The sequence below is a fragment of the Trichechus manatus genome, unplaced genomic scaffold (assembly GCF_000243295.1).
Source record: "Trichechus manatus latirostris isolate Lorelei unplaced genomic scaffold, TriManLat1.0 scaffold00316, whole genome shotgun sequence".
NCBI lineage: Eukaryota > Metazoa > Chordata > Mammalia > Sirenia > Trichechidae > Trichechus > Trichechus manatus.
Genome location: NW_004444252.1, coordinates 459672 through 475893, shown reverse-complemented (window position 1 = coordinate 475893; position 16222 = coordinate 459672).

The window sequence follows — 16222 nt, the reverse complement described above, 5'->3', positions numbered from 1 at the left end:
ACCCATTGCCGTTGAGTCAATTCTGACTCATAGTGACTCTATAGGACAGAGCAGAACTGCCCCATGGGTTTCCAAGGAGCCACTGGTAGATTCAAACTGCTGATCTTTTGGTTAGCAGCCGAGCTCTTAACCACAATGCCACCAGGGCTCCTTAAAACATGCAGTGCAGAGTTGATTTTAATAAATTTATTTTAATTTAAAAATTAATATGTACTTTTAAAGTGCTTTGATCTTGGCAATTTCCAGAAATATACTGGCTTGCCCTGAAGCCAAATAACAATTGTCATAACTGCCAGAAATTGAACCATAATATTCAGAGCTAATCACTCTGCTTCTGTGGTCATACTGAAAGTTGCTTGTACCTCTCTAGAGCTATGTGGGCCAATTCCCTCTGTGATCTGTCCTTAATAGTCTGCAAGGATATAACCCAGGAGCTTGAACCAGAATGTAAATCCACCAGGTGAGTAAGCACTCCCATTAGTTAGCTGAATTTTTTTTTTTTTAATAGCTAGACTTTCTCAATCAAAGACGCGGGGCATCTGGCAGGAATTCCTTATTTTATGCAGACCAACAACAAAGAGATTGTGGATTGGCACTTTGATTAACACTGCTCTGGAGGAATTATTTCATTCTGCTTTATACTGGGACTAATTGTTTATATTTGTTATGGATTGAATTGTGTCCCCCAAAAATCTGTTTGTCACCTTGGCTAGGCCATGATTCCCAGTATTGTGTGATTGTCTGCCATTTTGTCATCTGATGTGATTTTTCTGTGTTGTAAATCCTACCTCTATGATGTTAATGAATGGTATTAGAGGTAGTTTTGTTAATGAAGCAGGACTCAATCTACAAGATTAGTTTGTGTCTTAAATCAGTCTCTTTTGAGATGTAGAGAGAAGCTAGCAGAGAGACGAGGGACCGCCTAGCACCAAGAAAGTAGTGCCAGGAGCAGAGCGTGTCCTTTGGACCCATGGTCCCTGTGCTGAGAAGCTCTTAGACCAGGGGAAGATTGATGACAAGGACCTTCCTGCAGAGCCGACACAGAGAGAAAGCCTTCCCCTGGAGCTGGGACCCTGAATTCAGACTTCTAGCCTCCCAGACTGTGAGAGAACAAAATTCTGTTTGTTAGAGCCATTCACTTGCGGTATTTCTGTTATAGCAGCACTAGATAACTAAGACAATATTTATTTTCTCCCATATATTGGTCAGAGAATCTCTTCTGTCGTGCTCAGTCTCCCTCTCCCTGACATATGTACTTGTGCTGCTGATGCCATGCTTATTAGGGTTGACCACTGGGGCCCTGCCCCCAGGCTGACTGGCTGGAGGGCTGGAGAGACCCAGACCACATCAGCCCCAAAGTGGCCACCACCCCAAGGAGGCTGCAAACAGATGCAGCAACCCCCTGCCACCATCCCCACCCCCCAGCTCCCTGAGAGCTGCACTTGGATAGAAACAGGGCATGCCTTCAATGTGTGCCTGGTTTAACAGAAAGCAGGTAGATGTTTCTCTTCAGTTTTTTTTTTTTTTAATTTTGGTAAATACATATGTAACAGAACACTTGCCATTTCAACATTCTTCCCATGTACAATTCAGTGACATTAATTATGTTCAGCATGTTGTGCAACCATCACCATTTCCAAATTTCAACATTGGGAGATAACGCGTTGTACTTTATCTTCTATTATGGAATCATACATGTCTACATGAGTAAAATTTTTCTTTCCTGAATCTGTAAACTTAGTTCTCATGTAGGAATGAAATTGTCACACTTCTCCATAAAGGTTTATATGTAAGTCATCCAGATAATCCTGCACTAATTTCTTGTATGCCTTCATGCATTCTTCATCAGGTATATCCACACTGATTAAGAAGGAAAATCTATTTGAAAGAACTTCATACACTTTCACCTTTCTTTTCATGCAAGATTCAAGTGCATCAATGATGGCGTAGTATGAAATTGATCTTTGGCATTCAGTATTTCTGGAGCGCTTCCATAATTTACTTGCTTCTTTCCAATGCTTTAGCAACAGTGAATTGCTTGATAATCAGTATTTGGCAGTATTTATTTTGTTGTGTTTTCAAACTCTTCTCTTAAATTATGTAAACATCCTGTTAATGACTGGTAGAGATCTGTGCACGTCTTTAAATTTGCCTCTGAATCTTGGAGAGCTTGACTCATCCGATGAAAATGTTGCAATATATTATTCCACATTAAAAAAAAAAAAAAAAACCTGTTGCTGTTGAGTTGATTCTGACTCATAGCGACATAACCAACATAAATAAATACTCTAGTATTTGCATTTTGTTGGCAATGTTTTCAGCTTCTCTTTTGGTATCTCTTTTTTGTATCTGGTCTTCAGCAATATTTTCTAAGGCATCTAGAACCTGAGTGTACAATTCCAGACTGCATTCATCTTTACAGCATGCCCTTCCTAACATGTGTTAGAAAGATATTTTAATACTTGATTATTGCCTAAATATGTTTTAAGAACCGCCCATTGGTGAGTAGAGGCAGCATAAAATGTGTAGAGTGACTGAACAGTAGAAAAAAAAAATCAAGTGTTTCCAAACAACAATCCATTGCACTACATTCTACAAGATTAAGTGAATATGCAGCGTATGGTATGAAAATGGCATATTCATTACGTTCTAAAATTTTCTGTGCATGCCTTTATAATGCCTTGACATATTGGCAGCATTGTCCTAGGACTGGCCTCTGCACTTAGAAAAATCAATTTTGCAAACTTCAAATAAATAGTGAAGTACTGGATTTGCAATTTTTTCACTAGTATGACTTTTTAAGCTAGTAAATGTGATAAATCGCTTGACAGATTTTCCATCTGTTGGAGATATGTATCTTAAAACAATCCTTAGCTGATCTGTATGAGAAAGATCACGAGTGCAATCTACAGACAAACTGAAATACTGAGCTATACTTATTTCACTGAAAATAGTTGGTCGAACTTTATCACTTACATCACTTACTAAGTTTATTACTTCTTCACACTTTAAGACATATACGATGGTTGCCCTTTCCTGTGTTACCATATTTTGAGAAGTGACCTGCTAAAAATGGATCAAACTGAGCAACAAGTAAACTCCAAAAATTTACACTTTGTGGGGATGGAGGCACTTCATTTCCTCCTTGAAAAGATAGTCCAAGTTCAGCAATTGTTATAATGATAGCAACAACACGTTGCAAAATGGCTTTCCAGTGCTGAAGTTCTTCATTAATTTTGTTTCCAGTTTGTGAATTAAGCCAAAATCATGTCTTTGGTTTAAATATGACAATGTACAATCTCTGTGAATTAAACATTTTCATGTTTATCAATCATATTTGAGTTCTGCCAATAGCTAAATCCATCCAATTAAATGATTTAGGACTGAGTAGTTTGCAAACAAAACAATATACAGAGCTGACTGATGGAGAATACAGTAACCACTCCTTCTTGTAATTGTCACCATTAGCTTTGCACCTTAAAAATATATTCTGGCTACAGGACCTTGTTTGTTTACCAGACAGAAATATTTGGCACAAATTTTCAAATGGTCCACTGTGATGTTGATAATCACTTGGCCCTCTTTCGATCCAATAATTTACATCATTAGAAGAAAAACTATTCCACAAAGCAGGATCTGTATTTCCGTTATTTATGGGGTGTGCAGATGTGACAATTTCAGATTATAAAATAGTTTCACTTGTACACCATTGTGATGGTTAAGATTGTGTGTCAACTTTGCTGAGCCGTGATTCTCAGTGTTTATATGTGATCACTCCCACGATGGAATCTGCTGTGAGTAGCCAATCAGTTGAAAGGGAGTTTCCTTGGGGGTGTGGCCTGCATCCGAATATAAGCAGATGTTCTGGCTTTTTGCTCGCTCTGGATCCTACAGTTGCCTCCTGTTGGTCGGACATCCGATTCTTGGGACTTGAGCTATCAGCTTATCTGCTGATCTTGGGATTCGTTGATCTTCACAGCCTGTGAGCAGGAGCCCTGCTCTCCAACCTGCCAGTCTTGGGTTCGCCAGCCCCTGCAGCTACATGAATCAGGAGAAGCCTTGCGGTCTTGCTTGCCAATCTTGGGATTTGCTGATCTTCACAGCCAGTGAGCAAGAGCGCTGCTCTCAAACCTGCTGATCTTGGGTTTGCCAGCCCCTGTGGCTATGTGAATTGAGAGAAGTTACTACCCTGATCCACGGACTTGGGATGTTCCAGCCTCTACAATCGTGTGAGTTGTTTCCTTGATATAAATCTCTCTCTATATACACTTATACACTTTACTGGTTTTGCTTCTCTAGAGAACCCAGCCTAAGACAACCATTATTAAGTTTTTTACTATAGCAAGAAAGGTTGCAGAATTTGGAACAAATTCTGTCATATTCATATTGCTATTAGTAATTTCAGCATTAGCAGCACTAGTGCACCTGTTAAACTCAAGCGTTCAACAGAAGTGGTCTCTTCTGATTCATTATGTTTTAAAAAAGGAACTTAACTTTGGAACTGTCTTTATGATTCACAAATTCTTTTTTTTTAAAAATTTACATTTTAAAAAAGGAAGATAACTTTGGAATTGTCTTTAGGATTCACAAATCCTTTTTTTTTAAATTTTCTGTGAGCTTCCATTTTTGTGCTCCCTTAGTTGTTGCCATTTTATTTTACCTGGGTATAAAGTTATGTCACTTTTTAAATTTGGTTCTACAGTAGCAAATAAATTTGAATAATCGAAAATAAAACTTATAAAACAAGTAAAATTTATAAAATAAAATTTACATTCAAATTTGGACATTAACACAAAAATTACGCTTGGAAATTAGTAAGTAAAAAAATTTGGAACATGTAATTTTGTTCTTCAGATATAAGACAGCCAAAAGAAATAGTACTTACAAGGCTGTTGGAAATAATTTCATTCATTTGTCATATGATGTTTGTTGGCAGGCCCTTCTCAGATCTCCACAAGTATTTTTTGCCTTGAAATAATACTTAAAAATTCATGCACTCACTTTCCGTCCTTTGATACTGCATCTTCACAGTTCATTGGATGAATGCTGATACCGATGGAGGCAAGGATGATCGCAAAGAGCATGATACAAATACAAGAGTATGCTCAATCTAAAGATGCTATTTGGTTCACTTTGCACAGGACAGGACCAGATACTTCATAATTCATGTGACTATAGTGCTGCTGGCATGTTCTTATGTGATCAATGAGAGAAAACTGAATGTGAGGTTATACCAGATCAGACCAAAATGAAAAGGAAAATATAATTGTGATCATATACAAAATTTAAAAATGTACATTTTGTTTCTTTGGGGAATTGCTCAACTCCCATATTTGGAGATATGTACATAATTGATGTGACAGTATCACCACTTCTCGACAAGCAAGTTTGTTTTGAGTCATAAAAATATCAATCAATTTCTTAAAAGAAAGTCAGTTTGAAGGAAAATGGAAAATAAAATACATTTATATGATTTTTATTATCTAACTGTTCTTTTGATTTATTTCCTCAAGGAATTGTTCAATTTCCTTACATGGAGATACATAAATATTCTGATAAAATATAAATGTAATGTTCTGATAAACGCCCTTTGTTGTTTTCTTGGAAGACAAATTTAGAAACACACTCATTGTTGCAAAACATAAACATATTTCGCACGATAAATAAAAATTGAATTTTGCATCATTTTAATGGAGACCTGGTTGGTGGTACAGTGGTTAAGAGCTCAGCTGCTAACCAAAAGTTTGGCAGTTTGAATCCACCAGCTGCTCCTTGGAAACCCTATGGGGCAGTTCTACTCTGTCCTTTAGTGTTACTATGAGTTGGAATCAACTTAACGGCATCCCGTTTTTTGGAATGTGCCTAATACCTAGTTTATTAGCTTATAGAGAGTGATATCAAGCACTGCGTGTTGCAAAATAGGCTATAAAAAATGAAACTCACGTGATACATAAATTAAAACTTTTCATGTTAGATTAATATTAATATCTCCAGTATTTTTGGATGTTTGCTATGTTAGTATTATATTATATCATTACCCATGATAGTATGATATTAAACATATTTTAGATTGCGTCCACATGTATGCAACACATACTTTAAAGTTAATGTTATAAATTTTATTGTTTGCAAAACTTGGGACATAATTTTGTACATAAATGCTAATGTGGTTAGAAAGTAACTTGAATGAATTCATTGCAATGGTTGACTTATTTGAGTTCCCTCGCTTTTGTTTGTCATCTGGAACTCGAGTTCCCACTGGTTGTTTACCAGGACATGTGCAAGAGCATACCCTTGTGTTTGTATCATGGCAAAGAGCATTGCTGGCCCCCATGGCTGGAGTTGCTGGATCAGCAGAGGTGGATGTACAAGACGGTTCTCTCAAAATGGGTCAGAGACCTGTTACCCATTAGCCTAATTCGTTCTTGCTCAGTAACTGCTCATGTTGGATCCAGTTGCATATTGGGTGAATGTAGCAAGAGTTAAGACTCGACAGCCCACTCCCACCTCTTATTTATTAGAAAGAGATAGTATACTTCCAAGAGACCTGCTGAGATAAGGAATTTCAATTACATGAGAGAGGACTGTAAGAGACAGATATCAACAAAGGTGTTGAAGTGGTAGGGGCCTCATAGCTTAACCTTACATGTGGGCACCCTCGTGACCCAGCGTAAACTTAATTTCCAGTTAGCACATTCTCACGCACTGGAGCTGGTATCAATTTCATTTAGTGCCCTGCCAGTTCCCTTCCACTGCAGCGCTACCTTTACCTTGTGTCCTGTCTGCTTGGCATCCGTGGGTCTTTTCTTTGGACAACAGGTGCTCCTGTTTTGTTGATGCCCCAAGCACGTGTTTACTTTGCTTATAGGGTAATCCATCCTTGGGTGCAGTGGTTAAAGCACTTGGTGCTAACTGAAAGGTCAATGATTTGAACCCACAAGCGGCTCCACAGGAGGAAGATGTGGCAGACTGCTCCCATAAAGATTACAGCCTTGGAAACCCTATGAGGCAGTTCTCCTCTGATCTATAGGGTCGCTAAGAGTCAGAATTGATTCAATGGCCATGGGTTTTTTGGGTATAGGGGTTAGGATTTACAACACATATTTTAGGGGGATGCAATTCAATTCATAACAAACAGCAACAATAAATAATATAGAAACCTTCACCAGATAATATTTTCAGAGAGGATATTATCGTGCCTTATTCAGGCTTTCATTTCCATAAATTCCCTGAAAAATGTTTTTTATCCATATAGGGGTTCAAAAATATTTGTGGCAAGGAATAAAAAGTTATTTGCTTTTTAGATTTGTGGATACTGAAATAGTTAAGGCCAGGCTTCCTGTTCATATTATGTTTTGAACATCTGAAACACAGGAACACTGACATGTGCCCATTTTCTATAAAATATTCCTCATGGTACCATCATCTGATGGTCTGGTGAGGAAACAGAAAACTGTTGCTCTTCCTCATCCAATAGAATCCTCAAGTGTACTTGAAAAAGACCACAAAGGCATACACATATGTGAAATTAAATTTCATAATATTTTTTAAATGTATGTTTGCATATTTGTGCCTTTTCCAAAGAAAGGTGCAGAAATTATTGAACAATATCATTAATATCACGTGCAAGTAAAATTATGCTGATGATAATTCAAAAATGGCTGCAGCAGTACATCAACAAGGAACTGCCAGAAATTCAAGTCAGATTCAGAAGAGGACGTGGAACAAGGGATATCGCTGCTGATGGATCCTGGCTGAAAGCAGAGAATACCAAAAAGATGTTTACCTGTGTTTTACTGACTATGCAAAAGCATTCGACTGTGTGGATCACAACAAATTATGGATAACATTGAGAAGAATGGGAATGCCAGAACACTTAATCGTGCACATGTGGGACCTATACATAGACCAAGAGGCAGTCATTCAAACAGAACAAGGTGATACTGCATGGTTTAAAATCAGGAAGGTTGTGTGTCAGGGTTGTATCCTTTCACCATACTTATTTAATCTGTATTCTGAGCAAATAATTTGAGAAGCTGGACTGTATGAAGAAGAACGGGACATCAGGATTGGAGGAAGACTCATTAACAACCTGTGATATGCAGATTACACAAACTTGCTTGCTGAAAGTGACGAGGACTTGAAGCACTTACTGATGAAGATCGAAGACTGCAGCCTTCAGTATGGATTACACCTCAACATAAAGAAAACAAAAATCCTTACAACTGGACTGATAAACAACATCAGGATAAACAGAGAAAATAGAAGTTGTCAATGATTCCATTTTATTTGGATCCACAGTCAACACCTGTCTTGGTTATCTAGTGCTGCTATAACAGAAATACCATGGGGGATGGCTTTAACAAAGAGATATTTATTCTCTCACAGTTTAGGAGGCTAGAAGTCTGAATTCAGGGCACCAGCTACAGAGGAAGTCTTTCTCTGTCAGCTCTGGGGAAAGGTTCTTGTCATCAATCTTCTCCTGGTCTAGGAGCTTCTCAGTGCAGAGACCCTGGGTCCAAAGGATGCTCCACTCCTGGCTCATCTTGCTTGGTAGTAATGAGGTCCCTATCCTATCTGCTCGAGTCCCTCTTTTGTATCTCAAATAAGATTGACTCAAAATACAAACTAATCCTGTAGATTGAATCCTGCCTCATTAACATATCTGCCTCTAATCCTGCCTGATTAACATCATAGAGGTTAGGATTTACATCACACAGGATAATCACATCAGATCACAAAATAGTGGACAACCACACAATACTGGGGATCATGGCCACGCCAAGTTGATATACACTTTTGTGGACACAATTCAATCCATAACAATGACCATGGAAGCAACAGTCAAGAAATAAAACAACGTATTACACTGGGCAAATCTGCTGCAAAAGAGTTTTTTCAAGTGTTAGAAAGCAAAGATGTCAGTCTGAGGACTAAGGTGCACCTGGCTCAAGCCATGCTATTTTCAATCACCTCATATGCATGCGAAAGCTGGACAGTGAATAAGGAAGCTCGAAGAATTGATACCTTTGAATTGTGGTGTTGGTAAAGAATACTGAACATACTATGGACTACAAGAAGAACAAACAAATCTGTCTTGGAAGAAGTATAGCCAGAATGCTCCTTGGAAGGGAGGATGGCAAGACTTCATCTTACGTACTTTGGACATGTTATGAGGAAAGCCAGTCCCTGGAGGACATCATACTTGGTAAAGTAGAGGGTCAGCAAAAAAAGAGGAAGACCTTCAGAGAGATGGATGGAAACGATGGCTACAAAAATGGGCTCAAGTATAACAACGATTGTGAGGATGGTGCAGGACCAGGCAGCGTTTTGTTCTGTTGTACACAGGGTTGCTAGAGTTGGAAGCAACTCGACCACAGCTAACAACAAGTATGCAAGTGCCTGGAAAAAAGTGATCAAAAAGAGAAAGAGGGGTCAGCATCATTAGTCATGAGAAAAACGCAAATGTAAACCTATTTCCGTTGCCGTAGTGATCCTATAAGACAGAGTAGAATTGCCCCATAGAGTTTCCAAGGAGCAGTTGGTGGATTCAAACTGCCAACCTTTTGGTTAGCAGCTGTAGCTCTTAACTACTGTGCCACCAGGGCTCTGCAAACCTATTAGAATGATTAAAATTTAAAAAACTGTGCACATCAAATGTTGGAGAGGATGTGGAGGAACTAGAACTCTCATACACTTCTGGTGGGAATGTAAACCGTAAAAGCCCTTCAGCAAGGAGTTTGGCAGTGTCTTAAATTTAAACATACACCTGCCATTCCATTCCTACATATTTACCCAAGAGAGAAGAAAGTACATCCACATAAAGACCTGGCCATGAATATTAATAGCAGCTTTATTTGCAATAGCCTCAAACTAGACAGAGTACAAATATCTATAAGCAGGTGAGTGGATAAGCAATTGTGGTATAGCCAGTGTCTTAGGCTGAGTTCTCTAGAGGAGCAAAACCAGTGAAGCATTTTTGCTCCTCTAGAGAGATTTTTTTCAAGGAAATGGCTCACCCTGTTGTGGAAGTTGGCAAGTCCCAAATCCATGGGTCAGGTGTCCCTCTGGAGGCTTTTCCTGACTCATGTGGTTGCAGGTGCTGATGAATCCAAAACTAGCAGGTCAGGTGGAAGCAGTTGCGGGACCCAGCAAATCCCCAAATCTTCATGTCAGGTGGCAGGCTGCTGGCTCATGTCCCAAAACCCGGAGGTCAGAGGACGACAAGTTGGATGCTCGATGAAGTGCGAGTGAGCTTCGCCAGAACGTCCATATATATTGGATGCAGGCCACACCCCCAAGAAAACTCCCCTTATGTTATATCAAAAAATGGAGGATAATTACATAATACTGAGAATCATGGGCTAGCTGAGTTGACATACAACATTAAGCATCACAGTCCGCCCTTTGTCAACTTGGCACCTGTACACATCTCCTTAAACTACAGATAATCTCTAAACAAAGACAATTATAAAGTCATACTTGCACCTAACATGATACATCTAACATTTGTACAACTGAAAACACACCAGCCCCATTTACATCTTATATTTTATAATAAGTAATGGGATAAGGGAGGGAAGAAAACAAAACTATTTGATATATATATATATATATATACACGTACATGTACATGTATAAGAAAACAAGGAAGAAATACTCATAACAATTACAGTCCTCATTTCTGCAACTGGTCACGTGGTCATAACTGGTATTTAGAACTTCATTCTTCCACCACCCACCCATTCCATGTTCCCTTTGCCCTCAGCAAGCATCTCAGCTGGTCATGGTTCTTTGTCTGGTGAGGTGACTCAAACCTTCATTCCTGAAGGGTCTGGGCCATTAGTAGTCATGCTGGAATTGGGAGGCCGTAGTTTTCCATCGACTTTAATCACAGGGCATGGTAGAACTAAGATCCTAAGGGATCTCCTATATACCAGACATACCCTTCCTTACATACCTCCATTATGTAATATCAATCCAATTTCCGCTTGCTAAATAGGATCAATCACATCAGCCAATATCGTAACTCCCTTCTTTGCCTGTTGATCCAGAAGCATTAGGAGCCAAAAGTGGCCAGGTGGCATTCTAACTTCCCATGCAGTGGAATCAGTGTTTGTGTCTCTAGGTGGGAGCATTCCTCCCTTTGGAACTATGATGGATAAGGCTGTGTGTCAACTTGGCTGGGCCAAGACTCTCAGTGGTTTGGCAGTTATGCAATTATGTAGTTTTGCAGTTATGCAATGAAGTAATTTGGCAGTTATGTAATGATGTGGTCATCCTCCATGATGTGATCTGATGTGATCAGCCAATTAGTTGTAAGGGGAGTTTCCTCGGGGTGCAGCCTGCATCCAATATATATATGGACATTCTTGCAAAGCTTACTCACTGACTCTGTATCTTACATCCAGCTCATCATCATCTGACCTCCAGTTCTTGAGACTTGGGCCACTGGCCTGCCTATTGCCTGCCAATCTTGGGATAGGTCAGCCTCCACAGCCCGTGAGCCAGTGCCTGTCATTTGACCTACCAATCTTGGGTTCGTCAGCCCCTGCAGCTAAGTGAATCAGGAGACTACCCAGCCTGATGCCTGACCCACAGACTTGGGACTTGCTAGCCTCTACGACTGTGTAAGCCATTTCCTTGAGATAAATCTCTCTCTCTCTGTCTCTCTCTCTCTATATATATACACATATATACATATACATATATATACATATGTGTATATATATACAGATATATATGCTTCACTGGTTTTGTTTCTCTAGACAACTCAGACTAAGACATTTGGTACCAAGAATGGTTCTAGAGAAACAAAAGAGTAAAGATGAGTTTTCTAAATTGGCTCTCAAGTCTGGCTAGTCTTAAAGATGCTAATAACTCTGCCTCCAGTAGTAAAGAGGGCACTACTAATCCATGGAATGAGGTGGCAATAAAGATATGCAAAATATTACCACCGATAGATCAAGTATTTGTGAGAGGTGAGGCTCTGGCTGATCTCATATATGATACTTTTCTACAATTTTCTCAGAATGAGAAATACAAGGAAGTTCATTGGTTGGTCCTACTTTCACTGGACAAAGTAGTGAAAGAAAGAGATGAGCTCAGGGCTTCAGAGTCACAGCTCGAGCACTGCATAAAAGACTTCAAAGTTGTCACTTGTGCCAATGAAAGAAAGCCTTATTTCTTGTAGTAACAGAGCTGATATTACCAAAAACCTAATCTAGATTTTACCATAAGAGTGGCTGAATTACAATGTCAACTGAATTCCCAACCTTGAATGGTATCTGAAGTTAAAGGGAGGGCATTGATTGGGAAGAATAGGATCCTGAAACTTGGGATAAGGACATATGGGCAGATAATCAGGAAGCTGAGGACATTGACTCTCTAAATTCTGTTGAATCACTCCTACCAATAGAACTAGACCTCTTACTCCCATCTAAAGAGATTATTCCATCTTTGCATGCTAAGCCACCCTTCCCAGTAAAACTATTATCCTCTCCAACTCCATTTGATAAGATTAACACAGCTGTGTCTGAAGAGCCTTTGTCTGAGATATAATCTGAGGAGTCATCTGAGTCATAGCCTGGGTCACCTGAGGTAGATGCCTTACAAGGCATTGCTGAATGTTCCCAGAACTCACACCTACCACCCATTTTTGCTTCTAGACCTATAACTAGACTTAAGTCCCAGTGGCCCCAAAAGGTGAAGTACAAATGTGACCCAGGAGGAGTTTTGTGACACCCCAAAAGAACTGTTTGATTTTTCTAAAATACACAAACAAAAACCTAGAGAATATGTGTGGTAATAGTTACTACAGGTGTGGGATAACAGTGCAAGGAACATAAAGTTGGATCAGTCTAAATTTATTGACATGGGCCCACTAAGCACAGATTATTCATTTAATGTTTCAGCTCAGGAGGTTAGAAAAGGATCTAATAGTTTATTTGGTTGGTTCACTGAAGCATGGATTAAATGGTGGCCTACACTAAATTAGGTTGAAGTACCAGACATGCCTTGGTATAGTGTAGAAGAAGGTATCCAAAGGTTTAGGGAAATCGGCATGCTAGAGTGGATTTATCAGGTTAGACCCACAGATCCATACATGGAGTGCCCAGAGGACACACCTTTTACCACAATGGTGAGGAACAAATTTGTGAAGGGAGCCCCAGAATCCTTGAAGACCGCTGTGATTGCTATTTTATGTAAATCAGATTTGCAGTGGGAACCGCCCTAACTGAATTAAGACACCTAAGTACAATGAGGCTGATTGGACCCTGTTGTAGAAAGGGCCAAGTGGTGGCACTCAACTGACAAAGACAAGGTGGGTGTGGATACCATACTAGACAGTGGAGTTAAAGCAGTAATCACAATAGTCTGACTCATATGGAATTATGGCATTGGCTACTTAGTCATGGTGTCCCTAGGAGTGAAATAGATGGGAAATATAATAAATATTTACTTGATCTGAACAAGCAAAAGAATTCTAGGTCCAGTGAGTGGCAGTGTGACTTGAATCATCAGAATAGATAGTCACGGCCCCTCAGACTTGAGCCAGTTTACATAACCACAACCCCTTGAATGAATGGGAGGCTGGGTCCCCTTAAGAAAGGACCTCACTACAATACTAAAAACATATATTGTTAATCTATCACCCAGTCTTCCTCAGAGGGATCTACAGCCTTTCACTAAAGTGACAGTTCATTGGGGAAAAGGAAATAATCAGACTTTTTGGGATTACTGGATACAGGCTCTGAACTGACTCTAATTCTAGGAGATCCAAAGCATCACTGTGGCCCACCAGTCAGCATGGGGGCATATGGAGGTCAGGTTATTAATGGAGTCTTAGCTCAGGTTCATTTCACAGTGAGTCCAGTGGGTCACTGAACTCACCCTGTAGTGATTTCCCCAGTTCCAGAATGCATAATTAGAATAGACATACTCAGCAACTGGCAGAACCCCCACGCTGGATAACTTACAAGTGAATTAAGGGCTATTATGGTAAGAAAAGCCAAGTGGAAACCATTAGAATTGCCCCTACCTAGGAAATTACTAAACCAAAAGCAATATCAAATTCCTGGAGAATTGCAGAGATTACTGCCACCATCAAGGACTTGAAGGATGCAGGGGTAGTGAGTCCCACCATATCCACATTCAACTCACCTATTTGGCCTGTGCAAAAACAAATGGATCTTTGGATATGACAGTAGATTTCTGTAAACTTAACCAGGTGATGACTCCAATTGCAGCTTCTGTTCTAGATGTGGTTTCATCGCTTAAGCAAATTACATCTTCTGGTAGCTGGTATGCACCTATTGAGCAGGTCAATGTCTTTTTCTCAGTTCTGGTTTCAGAGGGACACCAGAAGCAGTTTGCCTTCAGCTGGCAATGCCAGCAATACACCTTCACTGTCCTACCTCCAGGCCTATGTCATAATTTAGTCCACAGGAACCTTGATCACATTTCCCTTCAACAAAATGTCACAATGGTCCATTAGTATGATAACATTATGCTGATTGGACCTAGTAAAGAAGTGCCAATGATGCTGGACTTATTGGTAAAATATTTTCATTCTAGAGAATAAGAAATTAATCCCACAAAAATTCAGGCACCTTCCATCTCAGTGAAATTTCTAAGGGTCCAGTGGTGTGTGGCATATTGAGATATTCCTCCCAAAGTGAAGGATATGTTGTTGCAGTTGTCCCCTCCTACAACTAAAAAGGAGGCACAATGCCTAGTGGGCCTCTTAGGATTTTGGAGACAATATATCCTTCATTTGGGTGTCTTACTCTGGCCTATTTATCAAGTGACTTGAAAAGCTGCTAGTAATGAGGGGCCCAGAACAAGAGAAGGCTCTGCAACAGGTTCATGCTGCAATGCAAGCTGCTCTGCCACTTGGGCCATATGATCCAGCTGATCCGATGGTGCTTGAAGTGTCCATGGCAGATAGCGATGCTGTTTGGAGTCCTTGGTAGGCCCCTATTGGTGAATCACAGCGCAGACCCTTAGGATTTTGGAGAAAAGCCTTGTCATCCTCTGCAGATAACTACTCTCCTTTTGAGAAACAGCTTTTGGCTTTTTACTGGGCCTTAGCAGAAACTGAATGTTAACCATGGACACACAAGTCACCATGCAGCCTGAGCTGCCCATCATGAAGTGTTGTCTAACCCACAGAGTCATAATATTGGACGTACACAGCAGCACTTCATCATTAAATGGGAGTGGTATATACAAGATCAGGCCCAAGAAGGACCTAAGACAAAGGTAATTTACATGAGGAAGTGGCCCAAATTCCCATGGTCTCCACTCCTGTCACATTACATCCTTCTCCTAGTCTGGGTCTATGGCCTCATGGGAGATCCTTCTGATCAGTTGACTGAGGTAGAGAAAACACGTATCTGGTTTTCAGATGGTTCCGCATGATATGCAGACACTGTTAGAAAGTAGACAGCAGCAGAACTACAGCCCCTTTCTGGGACCTCCCTGAAGGACAGTGTAAAGGGAAATCCTCCAATGGGCAGAACTTTGAGCAGCGTGCCTGGTTGTTCACTTTGCTTAGATGGAGAAATGGCCAGATGTGTGATTATATACTGATTCATGGGCTGTGGCCAGTGGTTTGGCTGGACGGTCAGGGACTTGGAAGAAACATGATTGGAAAATTGGTGACAAGGAGGTATGGGAAAGGGGTATGTAGATAGACATCTCTGAATGGGCCAAAGAAGTGAAGATATTTGTGTCTCATATGAATGCTCACCAAAGAATGACCTCAGCAGAGGAGGATTTAAACAATCATGTAGATAGGATGATGCATTCTGTGGAAACCAGTCATCCTCTTTGCCCAGCCACTCTTGTCATTGCCCAATGGGCTTAGGAACAAAGTGGCCATGGTGGCAGGAATTGTGATTATGCATGGGTTCAGCAACATGGACTTCCACTTACGAAGGGTGACTTGGCTACAGCCACTGCGGTGTGCCCAATCTGCTAGCAGCAGAGACCAACACTGAGTCTTCAATACAGCACAATTCCTTGGGGTGATCAGCCAGCAACCTAGTGGCAGGTTGATTACATTGGAATGCTTCCATCATGGAAAGGGCAGCCTTTTTCTCTTACTGGGTGTCTTAAGTTATCTAGTGCTGCTATAACAGAAATACCACAGGTGGATGGCTTTAACGAAGAAATATTAACTCTCTCACAGTCTAGCAGGCTAGAAGTCCGAATTCAG